At 33.4% G+C, this 13,518-nt stretch overlaps 1 long non-coding RNA gene across 7 annotated transcripts in view; it reads right to left on the bottom strand.

Moving 5' to 3' along the window:
* Nucleotides 1-12,264, bottom strand: part of LOC129059979 (uncharacterized) — a 40,879-nt gene extending 28,615 nt beyond the window's left edge. For 6 of the 7 annotated variants that reach the window (XR_008526248.2, XR_008526249.1, XR_008526246.1 and 3 more), the window contains exons 1-3: nt 12,183-12,264; nt 10,108-10,137; nt 5,754-5,811 (exon numbers count right to left, since the gene is read on the bottom strand). This is a non-coding gene — a long non-coding RNA (uncharacterized LOC129059979). Of the gene's footprint in view, nt 1-5,753; nt 5,812-10,107; nt 10,138-10,951; nt 10,970-12,182 lie in introns of those variants that run through there. The other variant, XR_008526252.2, reaches the window with a different exon arrangement.
* Between the last annotated feature and the right edge of the window lie 1,254 nt (nt 12,265-13,518).

The following is a 13,518-nucleotide window of genomic DNA, read 5'->3' as shown; positions in this document are numbered from 1 at the left end:
CTGAACGTCCCTATTCCCTGAGACACAGCAACATTAGAGTTAAGCTAATTATTAACCCTACACTGGCCTCTAAGTGTTCAAGTGAAAGAGAGAGTCACATGCCTCTCACTTTAAATTAAAAGGTAAAAATGATTACACTTAGTGAAGTGAGCATGTTGGACGGTGAGATAGGCTGAAAGCTAGGCCTCTTGTACAAGACAGCGAAGTTGTGAATGCAAAGCAAAAGTTCTTGAAGGAAATTAAAAGTGCTACTTGAATGAACACAAGAATGATAAGAGAGTGAAACAGCCTTATTGCTAATATGGATAAAGTTTGAAGGATCTGAATAGAAAATCAAACCAGTCACAATATTCCCTTAAGCCACAGCATAATCCAGAGCCAGGTCCTAGCTATTTTCAATTCTATGAAGGCTGAGAGAGGTGAGGAAGCTGCAGAAAAAAGTTTGGAGCTAGCAGGGGTTGGTTCATGAAGTTTAAGAAAAGAAGCTGTCTCTATAAGATAAAATAGCAAGGTGAAGCAGCAAGTGCACATGGAGAAACTGCAGTAAGTTATCTGAAGATCTAGCTAAGATAATGGATGAAGATGACTACATTAAACAACAGATATTCAAGGTAGATTTTTCTGAAAACACCTTCTATTGAAAGAAGATGCCATCTAGCTAGAGAGAAGTCAATGCCTGGCTTCAAAGTTTTCGAGGACAGGTTTACTCTCTTGTTAGGGACTAATGCCGTTGGTGATTTTAACTGAAGACAGTTTTAATTTACCATCCTGAAAATTCTAGGACCCTTAAGAATTATGCTACATTTATTCTGCCTGTGTTCCTCTAACAATGGAACAACAACCTGGATGACAGCGCATTTGTTTACAGCATGAGTTACTGGATATTTTAAGCCCACTGTTGAGACCTGCTGCTCAGAAGAAAAGATTCCTTTCAAAATATTACTTATCATTGACAATGTACCTGGTCACCCAAGAGCTGTGGTAGAAATATACAAGGAAATTAATGTTTTTTTTCTATGCCTTTTAACACAACATTCATTCTGTAGCTCATGGGTCAAGGGGCAATTTTGATATCCTAGTTTTATTACATAAAAAATACATTGTGTAAGACTATAGCTGCCACAGATAGTGATTCCTCTGATGGATGTGGGCGAAGTCAATTGAAAATCTCCTAGAAAGAATTCACCATTCTAGATGCCATTAAATACATTTTTAATTCATGGGAGAAGGTCAAAATATGAACAGTAACAGGAGTTTGGAAGAAGTTGATTCCAACCCTCATGAATGAATTTAGGGGTTCAAGGGGGAAGAAGTCACAGTAGATATGGTGGAAATAGCAAGATAACTAGGATTAGAAGTAGAGACTGAAGATATGACTGAATTGCTGCAAACTTTTTCATGAGAAACGTAAATGCATGAGGATTTTTGTGAGGATTTTTTTTAAATAAATGGGCAAAGAAAGTTGTTTGTTGAGATGGAATCTACTTCTGGTAAATATGCTGTGAACATTTTAGAAATTACAACAAAAGATGCAGAATATTACGTAAACTTAGTTGATAAAGCAGTGACAGGATTGACTTGATTTTTGAAAGAAGTTCTGCTCTGGGTAAAATGCTATCAAAGAACATCACATTCTATAGATAAATCTTTTATTAAAGGAAGAGACAGTTGATACTGAAAACTTCATCTTGTCTTCTTTTTAAAATTTCCACAGCTACTACAGCCTTCAGCAATGACCATTCTGATCAGTCAGCAGCCATCAACATCAAGACAAGACCTTTCACCAGCAAAAAGATTACAACTCTCTGAAGGCTCAGATGATTATTAGCATTTTTTAGTAATAAGATAATTTTTAATTAAGGTAAATGCATTGCTTTTTAGATATAATGTTTTTGCATACTTAATAGACTACAGTGTAGTGTAAACATAACTTTTATATGCACTAGGAAGCTAAAAAAATGTGTGACTTGCTTTGTTTCAATACTTGCCTTATTGTGGTGGTCTGGAGCTGAACCTACAGTATCACCAATGTATGCCTATATCTGAATTACATTCAATTATGTCCCCAAAACAGCTATAGTAGGAGATGCTTCTATATGGTTAACAAGTTTAAAATTTAAAACCACAAGCACATTATTATAATAAATCAAATAATAACAGAAGGCTGATAGTCAGAAAGAACTATTTTTATTTCACTCCTATTACTCAGAACACCACACTTGACTGCAGTGCTGTGAGACCCGAGCAGAAATATTGTAGGATAACAAATGTATGTTGTACTAAGCCACAAGTTTGTGGTAATTTATTGCACAACAACAGAAGGCTAATACACATAGCAACTTGTTCTTATTTTGTGGATGGAATGTCTTCGTCATCATCCCCCTCTGAAGATAGTAACAAGGGTTTTCTTTTGTTCCCCTCCATTACTTTCATTGGTTCTTTTATTAATTTAGGCTTATTTCTTGAGTTAAAACCTCTCTTCAAATAGAGGTAATTCTTTGTCTTTCTTATATTTAGATGTGAGACACTAAAAAAGAGATCAGGTACCCAAATGATGCTTGTGACAAGTAAGTTTCCATTTGGGTAGGCAGAAGCAGATGTATGGAGATCTTTTCCCTGTTCCTATTGAATTTCTCCAATAGAGATATGTTTGAGCTCTGGCTAAGTGCTACTGACTGGCTACTAGAATTCCACTTGTGAGATGGCCAAAGAAGTCTGAGCATTTGACCATCTTATTGGCTATTATGAAAGACAATTTATGGGAAGTCATTGTTTTGGACTAGCCTCCTGCACTTGGTCCCAGCAGACCAGACCAAACCAAAATGGAGTCGCTAATGCTAAGTGCAAGAAGGTCTCAAAACAGACCTTTCAGTTTTTCCTGAAAGCAGGACGTTGACACCAATCAGAAAGAACTTATTCTACTTGAGTCAGCATAATAGGAAAATCAGCTTCATTTTAACCCTTACAAAGAAAGTGACCAACAGTGACCTTTTAACCAACCCCACTTTAAAAAATTGAGGTTTCCTTAAAAAAACCAACTATTCTATAATGTCCAGTGGAAAACCCATTCTATTTCATAGAAGGAGATGTTGACTGATTTTAGAATTGCTAATAAAAGACAATTTGATTTTTAAACTAAATTTATTTTAGTTTTGTCTTTTGACACCATCAATTAATTCCTATAATCAGCCCAAGGCCACATTTTTACTAGGACCATCTTGAGTTTAAACAGTTCAGAAAGTACACCTCAGATCTCATCTTGTCTAGGAGTAGATGTTTGAATGCCAATGTTCTGTGTGTCTGTGCATAGACACTTTATGTATTGACTTGCAACAAACCTTTGCAATGTGAAGCCTCAAAGCTACTATTTGCTGTACCTATGGCTGGCCTCTGAGACCTTCTCAGGTCTTTGCCATAAATCAATTCTCTCCAATTTTGTGTTTCTTTCTATACACATATTAGATTATAGGATTCACAAATGTTGATGAATAATTAACGTTTTAAAAACTAGAAATAAAGAGAAGAGAACAGCTAATATAAAAAAATTAGGATGGAGTCTAAAAATTGTGTTAAATCATTGTAACTTGGGGACCATCTGTATTAAGTATTGTGCTGTGGAGCTTTACTAAGATTATTTTTATTCATATGATATGTAAACTGCTGTTTACGTTGCAGAAGCATTTACATTATAAGGGAGGAGAGAGTTAATTTATTTTATATGGTTTAGAATATGAATCTAATAAATAATATTTTGCACACTCATGGTTTTGAGAGTGACTGCAAAATTTTGACTGACACTGGAGAGAATCAGTTGTCACAATTTCTCCCTTCTTTACAGGCCATTGTCTAGCTGTTGTCCAGCAGAAGGAACTTAAGTATTTATCTTAGGGCCTCTTTACCAGTGGCATCCAATATTTGCCACCAACCATTTTCATTTTTTCACTACTCATTGCTCCCGTCCACCCAAATGGCAGAATTCCCTATTTACAGAAGTGAAGCTGCTCTGCTTATGGAAACTCCCCTACTGAGTAGATAAATATCTCCATGCAGAGAGCTCATGTTAAGCAGCCCCCAGGTAGGGTTAGCATTTCATAATTGTACCTCCTCAACTTATAATGGGAGTTACATTTAGATAAACCCCCTGTAAATTAAAAATTTCATAACTTGAAAATCTTTTTAACACACCTAATCTACCAAACATCATTGTTTAGCCTAGCCTACCTTAAACATGTTTAGAACACATACATTAGTCTACAATTGGGCAAAATCATCTAACACAAAGCCTATTTTATAATCAAGTGTTGAGCAACTCACAAAATTTATTAAATACTGTACTGAAAGTGAAAAACAAAAGGGTCATATGGGTAGTTGAGGTACAGTTTCTATTAAATGTGTATTGTTTTTGCACCATTGTAAAGTCTAAAAGTAGTAAGTTAAACCATCATAAATTAGGAACCTTCTGCATTAGGTATTGTCTCTGCCTGCTACGTGAGGCAGAAGATGAACAAAAGCAAATACATAAAGTCTTAAAAATGTTGGAAAGGAATCTGGAAAGAAGCTATTTTTCTATATTAAGAATTCATAAATACATTAATAAAACAAATTCATAGGGGCTATGTTAAGAATGACATCAGTATTAGAAATGTGAAAGACTCTTCATGCCCTTAGTCCTAAGTTCTAATGAAAACTACAGAAATTATAATTATATGTGTGTATATATACAGAGATAGAGAGGCATACATAGGTTAAACTATTACAAAAGATATATAAATTAATAATGACATTTTAAATGGAAAGATCATATGAAAAAATTGGGATTTGAGCAGAGTTTAATAATGTGCAATAAGTTACAAATATAGTGTGCTATTGCCCTATTCCTTTTGTGTGTAGATAAAATCTATGCCTTCATAACAAAGAACAAGAAAAGGATTCGGTTTATATTCAAAGATTCTAGAGGATATAGAAAAATTGACAATGACTGTTTCTAAATTGACACATAGCTCATCATTATTTCCAAAGAGCTTTTAGACTTTGAGGAAATGTTCATCAAAATTATACGTAAACTGCTCACTTATTTCAACTATGTTTCTAGATTTTTAAAAATATGATATAGCACTCACATTATTATTGTGTTTTTGGAGGGAAGGAAAAAGCAATTATTATTATTAATATTAGTAATAAAAACAGTTGTGATTGCAGAAAATAAGATCAGTAGAGGCAGCAGAAGTAAAAATCACATTTTATTTATTCATTGCACTCATTAAAATATGCCTATTGCAACAGCTTATATGCATGTGTAAAAATATAAAAACTATAAATATAAGTTAAAATATAAATGCTATAAGAATGTAATAAATATGGAGAGAAGACAAATACATACTACAAAAATATCCTAAATTCCCTTAGCACACTAGGTACTAAGAAAACCAGATTGGATGGTATTTGATGTTATATAATTTCAAAAATGTATTAATTAAGCTTCCACTATTCCCAAGAAAGAAAAAATATCTAAGCTCTTTCTCCCTTTTCATAAGTGATTTTGAGTTTTTCCTTTTTACATATGCCCAGAGGTATTCTGATGGGTTATTTTGAACATATACTATAAACAAATAGAATGAGATGATACCATGTATTTTTTCATGGGCTGAGAACCACGCTACTGAAAAAATATGTAAGGAAGATATAGTAACTATTATTTAGTGAAAAGATGAAAAATCTATTTTATCTACAAAATCTATAAAATATTCACTTACATAAGGTGAATTATCTTTTTCATGCAGCTTTGTGTATGTTTGCTCTTCTCTCAGTGACCTGAATAGCAATATCCAGACACCCCAAAGGGGCAAGTTAATGTCATAACAGATGACACTTTATCTCAGAACAATGTAATTTTACTTGTTAGGTTAAAGCTCTTCAAATGCTTGGGCAACTTTGCCAGTGACCTGACAAGCCTCAAGTTAGTAATAGAAATAAATTATTTCACACGTTACTTTGTTTGTTTTTTCTTTAATCCCATACTGGAACCGATTTTAAAATAGACACTTCAAGTACAATTGCAGCTGACACCAAAAAAATGTAAAAAATCATTTATGGAGTCAAATGTGTTTACAACTAACCTTTTGCTTTTCTCTCATTTTATAAATACACAGCATACAGAGTACATGAGGCCATATGGAATAATGGAAAGTAACTGTAATAAAATTTCTTGCATATGAAAAATTTCTGTTGAGATATTTCTGTTCTTTTTTGCAAAAATCAATAACATATCTTGAATAAAAATATTTAATAAATGCTTCCTTACTAATTATTATGGTTTTAGAATGCAGTTAAAATGAATAGCTTCTTTTTTTTGTTTGTTTGTTTTCCAGAAACGTAATAATTGATACTCCCACTAGCAATGATAAGGACTCTTCTCACACCACGCTCCCCAGTGTGGAGTATTATTTAGAAAACAAAATACACTTTGTCAATATGATTGGAAAAAAGTCTTATTTTTTAAAATTTGCCTATCTCTAATTACTAGTTGGTTAAAATTTTTATGTATATATTTCATGTGAATTGCCTATTTTTATCATTAGCTTATATTTGCCATTAGACTTATTTTTGTTTACAAAAATTCTTTCTATATTAAGTATATAAATCCTTTGCCATATTTTTTGCAAACTTTAAAAAATTTTTTTATTATACTTTCAGTTTTAGGGTACATGTGCACAACGTGCAGGTTTGTTACATATGTATACATGTGCCATGTTGGTGTGCTGCACCCATTAACTCAGCATTTACATTAGGTATATCTCCTAATGTTATCCCTCCCCCCTCCCCCGACCCTACAACAGGCCCCGGTGTGTGATGTTCCCCTTCCTGTGTCCAAGTGTTCTCATTGTTCAATTCCCACCTGTGAGTGAGAACATGCGGTGTTTGGCTTTTTGTCCTAGCGATAGTTTGCTGAGAATGATGGTTTCCAGCTTCATCCATGTCCCTACAAAGGACATGAACTCATCATTTTTTATGGCTGCATAGTATTCCATGGTGTATATGTGCCACATTTTCTTAATCCAGTCTATCATTGTTGGACATTTGGCTTGGTTCCAAGTCTTTGCTATTGTGAATAGTGCTGCAATAAATATATGTGTGAATGTGTCTTTATAGCAGCATGTTTTATAATCCTTTGGGTATATACCCAGTAATGGGATGGCTGGGTCAAATGGTATTTTTAGTTCTAGATCCCTGAGGAATCGCCACACTGACTTCCACAATGGTCGAACTAGTTTACAGTCCCACCAACAGTGTAAAAGTGTTCCTATTTCTCCACATCCTCTCCAGCACCTGTTGTTTCCTGACTTTTTAATGATCACCATTCTAACTGGTGTGAGATGGTATCTCAATATGGTTTTGATTTGCACTTCTCTGATTGCCAGTGATGATGAGCATTTTTTCATGTGTCTTTTGGCTGCATAAATGTCTTCTTTTGAGAAGGGTCTGTTCATATCCTTTGCCCACTTTTTGATGGGGTTGTTTGTCTTTTCCCTGTAAATTTGTTTGAGTTCATTGTAGATTCTGGATATTAGCCCTTTGTCAGATGAGAAGATTGCAAAAATTTTCTCCCATTCTGTAGATTGCCTGACCTGGAAATTAAGGTCCTATTTTGTGTATCTACCATTAGGAATCAATGACCTTTTTTTGTATATAAAAAAAACTATTGCATTAATGACCTGGTATTTTTTAAAGTATATGAACTGTAACTTACTGGAAATAAATTTGACCAGATATCACTGGTGAATTAACCTTTTATCTTATGATATTTTCCATGTTTGAAAGAAACAGAAACTATTTCCTTAAATATAGTTGCTGTTTTATAAAATCTTATATAACTCAGAATTTTCACAGTCAGACTAGTCAACAACCCTGTTATTTCAAATTAATGAGTTTTAAAATTAATTTTACTCTTTTATTAATTCTAAAATATTTATGATGCTTTTCATATTCATCAGATCCTGTATATATGTGTTGAATGGAGCTCAGCCCTTTCTCTCAAAGAAATTTTTGTCTGGTTTGACATATGACAGGTAAATGAACAATTATAAACCAGTGTGATAAATGCAGTTACAAAGGGGTAAACAAAGTCCAGTGATGTACAGAAGGTGGAAAGTCAGGAATGTTATCATAGAGGAATCAACTTTTACACTGAAATTTAAAGGTTGGGTAATTTGGATAAGCAATAGTTAAAAGAGCTTTCTACTCAAAGGAATCATATGGAAAGTCATCAAAAAATCAAAATAGAATTCTGAAGATACTTAGATGAAATGATTAAAATTACATATGAAGTCGAATTGAAATAATATCAGTTAATATTTATTTAACCGAGACTCTAAGGGCTAAGTTGAGATGAAATTCACATCAGAATTTTGTAGAATTAATGATGAAAGTCTTCTGACATCTTTAATTTAGACCAAAAGTATATCAATATTTCATAATTTATAAATATTTCATAATTTAAATGAATGTTCAAAATGGCAACAGAAGGGGAATAGGAGGTTTCAAATATATAAAATAACAGGAAAGTGGGAAATAAGAAATAAGGATCACTCTAATTTTTTTTATTACTATTATACTTTAAGTTCCGGGATACATGTGCAGAACGTGTAGGTTTGTTACATAGGTATACACGTGCCATGGTGGGTTCCTGCACCCATCAACTTGTCATCTACATTAGGTATTTCTCCTAATGCTATCCACCCCACAATAGGCCCCAGTGTGTGATGTTTCCCTCCCTGTGTCCATGTGCTCTCATTGTTCACCTCCCACTTATGAGTGAGAACATGTGGTGTTTGGTTTTCTGTTCCCGTGTTAGTTTGCTGAGAATGATGGTTTCCAGCTTCATCTATGTCCTGAAAAGGACATGAACTCATCCTTTTTATGGCTGCATAGTATTCCAAGGTGTATACGGGCTCACCCTAATTTTAGAGCCAAAACATTTAACAAAAGTAAAGAATCAAATTAAAAATCTAAAAGCAAACAATTAGCAACCTACAAAATGAGGGGTTATATTTTCTTTCTTTTGTAGCTACTTCCAAATACTGTTGCATTCATAGACAAAGTGATGTTACACGTTGTCTTAGTAACCAGGAATGCCCTAACCCATTGTTCTAATTGTCCTGCCGAGACATTGTTTTCTTAAATGTATTCCTAGAAATCTTTCAAAATAGATATTTCTGAGAGTGGCTATCCAAACCAACTTCTAAATTAAAAGTAAATATTTCCTCCTCCTTTATGTTACTCTTTGATGAAGCATCCTACATAGAGAAGCCAAATCTTTATTGACATTATTACGCAGCTTCAGATTTTAGTTTTTAGAGTGCATGCATAAGAATATGCACATGAGAGTAAAGGCTTTCTTGGGTTTAGTTCCTGGCTACCATTGACTCTGTGGTGATGGAGAAGCTACCTAGGTATTTGTTTCTGTATTTGTAAAAAGAGAGACTGAGGAATACTTTAACCTATTAGACTGCTGTTTTAAAAGAACCATTGCATATAAACAATTTACCCTTATGTATGTTACATACAAAAAACTCAATAATATTAGCTGTTGTGAAAAATCATTATTGTTCTTAGTGTTCAGCTATAGATCAGAATAGATCCAGCAATAAAGTGGGCTGAAGTTTGTGTAATTTGAGGCCATGCATTAAAACATTGCAAAATATACTAAACTCAATAAAAAGATGATGTCAGTAAAAATGGAAAGGACCTCCAAACATTCTTCCCCACATAAAAGTGATAAGAGTGGCAAAAATTTTCAGAATCTTTTTTAGAACTCTGGAAGTTAACCAAAGCCTTGCCAAAATCTGTAAAAACAGCTGAATCTGAGTAAGAAGAGTAAGCTTTATAGCAGTTTAACTTTTCTTATTTCCATACCCTATTGCCCAGCTCTATGGGAGTCTTAAAAGCAAACAGCCCACAATCACAGTGGAAACAGCAACTTGGCAGCTGTTGGCAGGATACAATGGAGTTAGAGTTCCTCCAGATACCCATTCCTAATTATCACTATGTTACCTCACTGATGGATCTTGCTGGCAAGGTTGTTTTTGCTTGACCTGACTTGAAGCTTACCTAGTGAGAGCAGCCTCTTCCCCAGAGCATCTGTCAAAAACAATCAGAGAAAACTGTTACATATTTTGACTGCCTGAGATGGCATCAAGAGGATATAATAATTATGTCTTGCACCTAGTATCAAAGTTCAAAATATAGGAAGCAAAACTGACAGAGTTAAAGGGGAAATGAACAATTCAACAATAATAGTTGGAGACTTCAATACCTCACTTTTGATATTATATAAAGTAACTAGACAGAAATAGGAGACTTGAACAACACTGTAAACTAACTACATCTAATAGTTATCTAATAGAAGGTTCCATCCAACAGAAGAATACACATTCTCTTCAAGTCCATAAAATGCTGTCCATGATAGACGATATTTAGTCTGTAGGACAAGTCTAAGTAAATGTCAAAGGATGAAAATAACACAAGTATGTTCTCTGACCACAGTGGAATAAAATTAGAACTCAATGATGAAGGAAATATAAGAAATTCACATATATGTGGAAATTAAATGACATACTCCTAAATAATCAGTAGAGCAAAGAAGAAATCACAGGGAAATTTTAAAACACTTTGCTGTAAATAAAAACACAACATACTAAGGCTTATGGAAAGCAGACAAAAGTGCTAAGGAAATTTGTAGCTATGAGTAGTCCAATGAAAATAAAGATGTCAATTCAACAACTTAAATTTCCGCCTTCAAACACTAAAAATAAGAGAAAATTAACCCTGAAACAAAGCAAAGATTAAAAATTGAAGATTACAGTAGGAATACAAGAAATAAATAATAGAACAATATAGAAAGCCAACAAAATCAAAATCCAGTTATTTAAAGAGATCAATAAAATTGACAAACCTTTAGGTAGAATGACCAAGAAAAAGCAAGAGACAGAGGGAGGCAGAAAGAGAGAGAGAGGAAAAAAAAGTGAAGTCAAGAATGAAAGAAGAAATGTTACAATGACCTCATTGAAGTAAGAAAGATTAAGGAATACTGGAACAATTGTATATAAGCCAAGTAGGTAAACTAGATGAAATGAATACATTCCTAGAAAAACATCCAAATTACTGAAACTGACTCAAGAAGAAATTAAAAATTTGATTAATTTAGACAACGGAATAAAAAAGAAGAAAAAAATTTTAAAAACCTGGTCTTATTTTATTTTCATTTGTTTATTTCTCTAAAGATACTGTGTATAATTTTTATTTTAAAATCATGTTGGTAAATTGAATAGTCTGGTTAGTTGGGATCCAGCTAGATTATGGGATAAAATATCTCCCTTTATTGCTAGTCTGGACCATATGAATGACTACTCAAAAAGTTTTCTAATATTTTTTGAATGTTGGTATCCTGCTAGCTAGGAACAACATACCCACGTTTATGATTAGAAAAGGGATATCACCTTCATACTATTTCATTTTCAGGTATTATATTAAAAACACCAACAATAAACTCTTCTTTTTAGTTTTTATGGTAGGTTCTTACTGTGTGGAAACTGATAAATATGTCATCATGGTAGTAACTCCTTATGGTAGCAGGAGTGATTTTTATTATGACATAAGCTGAGTACCTCCTTATATTTGCCTCCTTACAACATATTTGAAATTAATTCAAGTGCTCGTGAAAATCTACCTAGTGCTAATGAGAACATGATCACTTACTCACATTTCCTTCAAATAAAGGCCCCAAAGCCAAAATTTTAAATATGGTGTCTGGACTAGATATATGCAGTTCATTAATCTAGTTTTTTTAGTAATACATCATTATTTTTATTTTACTTTCAAAACTATGCCATCATGTGTCACTTTCCTCTCTGAGAAAAAACAATGATGATAGAAATGCATCTGAATGTCAATTCAGAATAGCAGATGATTATTCTCCAGTAGAAGCTTTATATTTCTCCTGAGTTTTATATTTCTATGTCCCTTTAGTGTGACCAGCTGACTGTAATTGCCACTTAGCGATTGGCCAGAAAGCTGTTATGTCAATCAACCAAACAAATAAATGGGCGAATTAATTAATATTTTTGTTGAAACCAATTTAAAAGAATTATAGCAAAGCAGTTTTGATTTTCAACAGTCCTACTCACCATCTGCATTTGGTAAAACTCTTCACATTTGTCTGGGTTGCTAAGCAATAAATTCCTCTGCCATGACTCCTGAGTCCCTGGGATCACTCCATTATTTTGTCATTCAAGTATGTCACACTGCTTGGTGTGGGCCTCCAATTCCTGCACAGTCAGAAATATGGACCTGCTGTTTCTACAGTAGAAAAAGAATAAATAAGAGAATTGTGGGACAGAAAGATGATTAAAAGACTGGGGAAGTAAGGCTATATATGCCTCAGAATTTGGAGAATATACTTTTGAAAGACAAGTCATAATAAGCTCAGAAGTTTCATCACTTTAAAAATGTAGTTAATTTTCACACCCAGCGGAAACTCACCACCACTGGGGTAGTTAAAGTAACTTTGTGATTTTAGCAACAGTTCTCACATAAAATACACTATGTTTTGTAAAAGCTTCTATCACATTTTCTATTTATCAGAGGATAGTCCTGATCATTTGATCATCAGATATGTTAAAGTCTTGACTTTAGTGAACACAGGAAAAGCTGGTGAGAATCCTGTGCTAATTTAATGGTTTTGACAGTAGTCTGACTAGTTCAAGAAGCCTCCAACTATTAGGATGGTATATAAGTATTTACTGAAAATTGACTTTTAAAAAATGTTTTGTTTTGATGTCAGTGCTAGATTTTGTGAGACTACTTCTCTTTCTAACTGTATATTATGATATTGATACATAAAATGAGTAAGACTGTTTGAGCTATAGGAATAAAGAATATATGATATGTAAATTTTTCTAAGCCTTCAATCAAAATCCTGTTGATCTATTTCAAATTAGTAACTTAGTACTTTGGAAGAACTAATTTAGATTACATAAAATAAATGGGTCTTGAAAAGATAAATTTGATCATATTAGGCAGAGCTGAGATGAAAAAGAATACAATTATCTCAACTTCCTAAACATATCTTGTTAGGTTGGTTTTCTAGTAGAAATACAAAACAGCCAGGGTTAGCACAGTTTCAAAGGTCATGTTTAACTCAAAATCTTTTTCATCTTTAATGTAGGAATGGAACTAAATGCATTAAAGGAGATTTATCCAATATGGGAAATTCAGTGAAATCAAAGATAATCTGCAAAACGATCTCTGATTTCCTCTATTTGTATATTACATTTTAATTTGTCTTAATGTAGCATGTTAAATAATAATTTAAAGACATTAAATTTCTGACATTCCTCAGCACTATGACAGTGAACCATCAGAGAAGTGAAGTGCGTCTATGGAACAAAATGACCAAAATGTGAAGTGACCTCAAGATCACATAGCCTGAAAGTATAAAGCTAGAATTCAGATCTACTCCTG

The sequence above is a fragment of the Pongo abelii genome, chromosome 5 (genome assembly GCF_028885655.2).
Source record: "Pongo abelii isolate AG06213 chromosome 5, NHGRI_mPonAbe1-v2.0_pri, whole genome shotgun sequence".
NCBI lineage: Eukaryota > Metazoa > Chordata > Mammalia > Primates > Hominidae > Pongo > Pongo abelii.
This window is presented reverse-complemented; position numbering and strand designations above follow the sequence as displayed.